General features: G+C 39.4%; 1 pseudogene; it reads left to right on the plus strand.

Annotated features, from left to right (window-relative positions):
• The first annotated feature begins 928 nt into the window (after positions 1 to 928).
• Positions 929 to 4295, plus strand: LOC125588696 (annotated as a pseudogene).
• Positions 4296 to 7054: the final 2759 nt, after the last annotated feature.

Genomic DNA, 7054 nt, shown 5'->3' on the forward strand with positions numbered 1-7054 from the left:
TTTTACAAAAGGTAGTTTAAATGACATATACTAAAATATCATTGATGAACTAAGAATATTTTATAGTTGATACGAGAATATTTTATAGTTGATACGATTGAGATGTTTATTCATTTTTGCATATTTTCTTTTTGTTAAATACTTAACTATGAGTTTTCAGAATTCTAGAAATCCAAAAATATCAAATTATACAAAAGAATTTACAGGAACTATATATATACATATTTAAGATAAAAATCTGAACTAATGAAATAAATAAAAATAATTAAATTTACTTTAACTAGAATCAAAAGTAATTGTGCTTCGATATATAATTCACAAATGAGTAATTAAAACAATCTATATTTTTAGGCCCAAAACCAAAGTCTAAATGTAAAACATAAAAATTAATCAAATCATTAATCTATATCAGCACAAAAAATACTATCGTTAAATTTTGAGAATTAAATACAATTCAATATACCGAAGTAAAAATAACATCGACTAGATATTATATATTTAAATTATATGTCTAATTAAAATAATATAATATTTTTTTTTTTTAAAATACATATAAATTAAAATTTGAGTATTAATAATATAAAATATATTTATTTGCATATATTTGTATCCGTGCATGAGCAAGGGAAAATCACCTAGTATATATTATATACATATACCTTATAGTCGGACTAATCATCCTTGAAATATCTAAAGTTAAAACTTACATTTACAGTCAAATTAATTACAACAAAAAATACTGCAAATATATCTACAACAATAAATTTACATTCAAAACCAATTCTCTTAAAGCAAAATCACATGTAGTTTCAGTAAATTTCTCAGGAAATAAAACGTAACAAATTGGATTGGACTGTAACATCCAAAATCTTAAAGTCCACAAGTGGTTCATGTGACTCTAATTACACATCCTATGGGGATAGGAAAAGTGTGGTCTTCATTATAAGTAATGTTTATGAATTATTGGTGTAGAGTTATTGGTCTTCGCATATGGCTTACTATTTTATCATCAAGTCAATGATAATTATTGGTGTTCCTCTTCCTCTTTCTCTTGTTCATTCACCAAAGCAGTGAGTTTTGTGATTTTGGTTTCTTTTGGAAAGTTTGAGCAAAGATGGGAGGCTGTGTATCACTAGATTTATCATGTGATCAAGCGCTGAATCAAACTTGCAACTGCCTATTTGGTGATAGAAACTACATTCACATGATGAAGACTAATCTTGATGCTCTGGAGACAGCTATGCAAGAATTTAGAGAAAAGCGAGATGATATTGCAAGAAAAGTTTCCATAGAAGAAGACAAAGGTTTGGAGCAGCTTGCTCAAGTAAAGGATGGCGTTCAAGGGTAGCAAGTATTGACTCTCAGGTCAGTGATCTGCATAAGAGTAGAGAAACTGAAACTAAAAGATTGTGTCTTTTTAGATATTTCTCCAAAAATTGCATATCAAGCTGTAAGTATGGTAAAGATGTATCAAAAAATTTAATAGAAGTTAAAGAGCTTCTATCTAAAGGAGTTTTTGAAGAGTTGGCCGTAAAAAAGCTTGCAGCAAAGGTGGTAAAGAAAGAGATCCAAGCAACAATAGGTTTGGATTCAATGGTTGGAAAGGCATGGGACAGCATCATGAAACATGAACGAAGAGCTTTAGGTATTTATGGCATGGGGGGGGGGGGGGGGGGAGTTGGGAAAACAACCCTCTTAACTCATATCAACAACAAATTCGACAAAGAGGTGAATGGATTTGATGCTGTGATTTGGGTTGTCGTCTCTCAAGATTTGCAATACAAGGGCATTCAGGATCAGATTCTACGAAGATTACGTGTTGACAAAGAATGTGAAAATCAAACACAGGAGGAGAAAGCATATTACATAGAGAATATCCTAGGAAGAAAGAAATTTATACTACTATTAGATGATCTGTGGAGCGAGGTAGATTTGAACAAGATTGGAGTTCCACGTCCAACTCAAGAAAATGGATCGAAGATAGTTTTCACCACTCGTTTAAAGGAAGTTTGCATATATATGGAAGCTGATGATAAGTTTCAAATTGATTGTTTGTCAACGAATGAAGCGTGGGAACTGTTTCGAAGTATAGTTGGAGAAGACCTATTAAAGCTGCATCAGGATATTCCCACACTTGCAAAACAAATTTGTGAAAAATGTTATGGATTGCCACTTGCACTCAATGTGATTGTCAAAGCCATGTCATGTAAAGAGAATGTACACGAATGGCATTATGCATTTGATGTTCTCAGTACGTCTAGCCACGAGTTTCCAGATATGGAAGAAAAGATTCTTTCAGTTTTGAAGTTCAGCTATGATGGTTTAAAGGAAGAAAAGGTGAAATCATGCTTCATATATTGTTCTTATTAGGGACAAAGGTCCCACATCGGTAGTTGGAAGAGATCTTTAGTAATATATAAGATAGATGGGTCACTCCACTTATCACCAATTGGTTTTAGGTTGGAAGTCCATCTAGCTTAACATGGTATCAGAGTCCGATCCACGCAGTCCACCAGATCCACATCGATCCGGCCCAAAGTAGGCCCTCGATCCTTGCCCAAACATTTCGAGATTGATGCTTAAAGAGCCATCATCTCGAGGGGGCGTATTAGGGACAAAGGTCCCACATTGGTAGTTGGAAGGGATCTTTAGTAATATATAAGATAGATGGGTCACTCCACTTATCACCAATTGGTTTTAGGTTGGAAGTCCATCTAGCTTAACAGTTCTTTGTTCCCGGAAGTTTATGAAATAAAGAAGGAGAGTTGATAGAGTATTGGATCGGTGAAGGATTTATAAATGGAGAGAGAGATGAAGATGGAAGCAACAGCCAAGGTCATGATATAATTGGTTCCTTAGTTCGTGCGCATCTATTGATGGAGTGCAAAACTAAATCCACTTTTCACAAAATAGGATTCACACCTGCGGTGAAAATGCATGATGTGTTACGTGAAATGGCTCTTTGGATAGGGTCTACTTCTGGAAAAGAGGAAGAAAAACAGTGCGTCAAATCTGGTGTGAAGCTAAACCGTATACCAGATGAAATCAACTGGTCAGTTTTGAGAAGGATCTCATTGATGAGTAATCAAATGGAACAGATATCTTGATGTCCCAAATGCCCCAACCTTCCGACTCTGTTTCTAGGGGATAACAAGTTGAAGGTTATACCGGATGAATTCTTTCAGTTTATGCCAGCCCTTGTTGTCTTGGATCTTTCGCGTAACCATAATCTTAGGGAATTGCCAGAAGAAATTTGCAGCTTGACTTCCTTGCAATACCTCAATTTATCATACACAGATATAAGTTTGTTATCAGTTGGTTTGAAGGGGTTGAGGAAACTAATAAGCCTGGACCTGGAGTTTACCGAACTTAAAAGCATTGATGGGATAGGAATAAGCTTACCAAATCTTCAGGTGTTGAAACTATATAATTCTGGTGTTTTTATTGATGCAAGATCAATTGAAGAGCTACAACTTTTAGAGCATTTGAAGATTTTAATAGGAAAGGTGAAAGATGCTCTAATGTTGGAAAGTATCCAAAGAATGGAGCGATTGGCGAATTGTATTCAAAGCCTTTGGATTTTCAAAATGTTCGCAAAGGCTTTAACATTAAACACGGTAGCTCTAGGCGGTCTTCGACAACTTGATATTTTTGTGTCCAACATCGCAGAGAAAAAGATAGATTGGAAAAACAAAGAGAAAGAAGATCTTCTGTGTAACAGTTATTCATGCTTTAAGCACCTCTCAAGTATTTCTATAAGCGGTTTTGTAGGTCCAAAAGAATTGACCTGGTTATTGTTTGCTCCAAATCTCAAGCATCTAGCGATAGAAAATTCACGAAGCCTAAAACCAATTAGCAATGTGCATCCTGATATGACGGTTCCCTTTGCGAAGCTACAATCCCTCACTTTAGAGAGTTTGCCGGAATTAAAGAGAATATGCTCAAGTCCTCCTGCTCTTCCATCCCTTAAAAAATTTGATGTCCAATGCTGCCCAAAGATGCCGAAAGCTGCCATTAGAGAGTTTCAGAGACACAAACAGGAGTAAGGAAGTTGATGAATGAGGCTTCGAAGCCCCAATGCATATGTGTCATGTGTGTGTGAGTGTATCCTCTCAGTTTCTTAAACTTGGTTTTCGTTTTATTGTTCTGCTTTTGCTTGAATGTCATTGTTATTGTTGTCAAAGTTGTATTTCTCAAAGCTGGAAACTTTTCATTGTTGCATTTCCCCTTCTCTCCAGTTTGTATTGATACATTTTCCTCAAAGCTTTCATTTGTGTGTGTTTTGTTTCATGAAATCTCGTGATTGATGCTCGCCATGACTGCTGGTTCTGAACTTGGTTAATGGCTTTTATCTCTTCCTTGAATTAAAGAGGTAGAACAAGCAAATAGAGGGCATCTTAATTTGACAAAACTTTGGGACTTTATATATGACTTTAAAGAAACGACATCTGTAAGGAATGTATCAATATTATTTTCTCATTAACAATACAAGAGTGTATATATAGATAGACATAACTTGGAGATCAAGATAAATATTAACAGAACATTCCTAAGATGGAGGAGTCGATATCAATCATAATAACTAGAAGATATTCTTCGTATATCTCCTTATACACCCCCTCAAGATGGAGCCGGGGAACTGACTCCAATCTTATTCCGTAGTTCCATGAGAGGCTTGGTGAGGGCATCTGCCAACTGATCACGAGTGTTGACATGAGAAACTCGTAGAGCTCCTTTCTGGACTTGGTTTCGCAAAAAATGATAGTCAATAGCTATGTGCTTCATTCTGGAATGAAATACGGGATTGGCACAGAGGAATGTGGCACCAACATTGTCACAGTAGACTACCGGCGATGCGGTGAGAGAGATGCCAAGATCAGACATGATGTTGCATACCCAGTTAAGTTCAGAGGCTGTGTTAGCAACGGAGCGATACTCAGCTTCAGTCGACGATCTGGCTAGTCCATTTTGCTTCTTACACGTCCAAGAGATGGGATGTCGTCCCGGATATATGATACATGAGTTTGTGGACACGTAATCGTCCGAATCACCAGCCCAGTCCGCATCTGAATAGGCATGAAGAATCAGCTTGTTGCTCGATGAGTAGAAGATGCCGTGTGTTGGTGTTCCCGCGAGGTATCGAAGAATCTTTTTGGCAGCTTGCCAATGATCCTCAGTTGGTTTATGCATGAATTGTGATAGTTTGTTGACTACGTATGCTATGTCCAACCGGGTGAATTGTAAGTATTGTAGGCTCCCAATGAGACGTCTGTAGCTTGTCGGATCCGAGAGAGAGACACATGAGTTGAGATGAAGTTTGGGTGAGAAAGCCATTGGAGTGGTCACTGGTTTGGCATTGGTCATATTGTACTTATGAAGGAGATCGAGAATGTACTTTCTCTGAGAGAGATGTAGTCCTTGCGGGGTGCGATGTGCTTCAATGCCCAAGAAGTAGTTCAGGTCTTCTGCGTCTTTAACAGAGAACCGCTCAGCTAGCAACGTGAGGACTCGAGCGATTCCAGAGGGTGTGTTACCGGTGATGAGGATGTCATCGACGTAGATGAGGAGGTAAATGGTTTGAGTCTCACGGCGAAGAATGAACAGCGACGTATCAGCAAGAGAGTTGACAAAACCAAGGCTCAGAAGAAAACTGCGTAGTTCATTGTACCAGGCTCTAGGAGCCTGTTTGAGGCCATAGATTGCCTTCTTAAGCTTGCAAACATAGTCTGGTTTGTCTGTATCAATGAAGCCAGGTGGTTGATCCATGTAGACATCGTCAGTTAGCGTGCCTTGGAGAAACGCATTGTTGACGTCAAGCTGTTGTATTAGCCAGGCATGACTGACAGCAACATCGAGTACAAGTCGCAGGGTTGTGGCCTTGATAACAGGACTGAACGTCTCTGTGTAGTCACGACCGTACTCCTGATTGTAGCCTTTAGCAACGAGTCACGACTTGCAGCATTTATGTGACCCGTCGGCATTGAACTTATTTTTGTAAAGCCACCGGTTTCCAACAACATTGTAATGAGGTTGACATGGAACCAGATCATAGGTTCCATTGCGTGCAAACGCGTCGATCTCCGTGGACATGGAGCCTCTCCAATGTTTGTCTTTCAGGGCCTGGTTGAGTGTATGTGGCTCAGATGGGACGGTCATGGAGAGAGCCGCGGAGTAGTTGTATTTTGAGTTTGGTTTCGTGATCTGGTTCTTGCGTCTTATGAGCATCGGATGCATGTTGTTTGGTTGTGGGAGCGGTGGAGTTGATTTGTGTGCGATCGGAGCTGACGATGATGGTTGCTGTATAGCTGAGGTCTGCGGAGAATCAGCAGTGGAGGCAGGAGTCTGTGTTGCAGGAGCAGAGTGTTGCGATCCTGATGACATAGCTGCACTCACATTATCATTGTTAGTAGTACTAAGCAAAGGAGTATAAGAATCTACCTGTCCCGGCAGAGAAGAATCTGAGCTGGAGTTTCCCGTTTGCTGTACGAGTGGAGGTATCGGGTTTTGAGGTGGAACTGGGTTGGGAAGGTTGTGTGTTTGAGCTGGCGTGTGAAGTGGTATGATTGTAACTGTTGGTGAGGTGGGGGAAGGGTTTGTTTCAGGTTCGGTGCTGCGGTTTTGAGGCGATGATGGTTGGCTGAAAGGGAACATTGACTCGTCAAATTTGACATGTCTGGAGACATAGATGCGGCCTGTGTTTGGTTGTAAACAGAGGTAGGCACTTTGTGTTGGTGAGTACCCGAGGAAGACACAAGGAGTGGACCGATCTTCAAGCTTGTGAGAATTATATGGTCTTAGCCACGGAAAACAGAGAGAGCCAAATACCCGTAGCTTGTTGTAGTTTGGTTGTGTGCCAAATAACTTGTGAAAGGGGCTATCCATTTGTAGGACAGGAGTTGGTTGCCGATTGATCAGATACGCAGCTGTAGAGAAAGCATACGACCAGTACTTCTTTGACATGGAGGCGTGGGTGAGCATGGAGAGTCCTTTTTCGACTACATGTCTGTGTTTTCTCTCTGAGATACCATTGTGCTCGGGTGTGTGGGGAGGGGAG

This window comes from Brassica napus, chromosome C6, assembly GCF_020379485.1.
Source record: "Brassica napus cultivar Da-Ae chromosome C6, Da-Ae, whole genome shotgun sequence".
Classification (NCBI taxonomy): Eukaryota; Viridiplantae; Streptophyta; class Magnoliopsida; order Brassicales; family Brassicaceae; genus Brassica; species Brassica napus.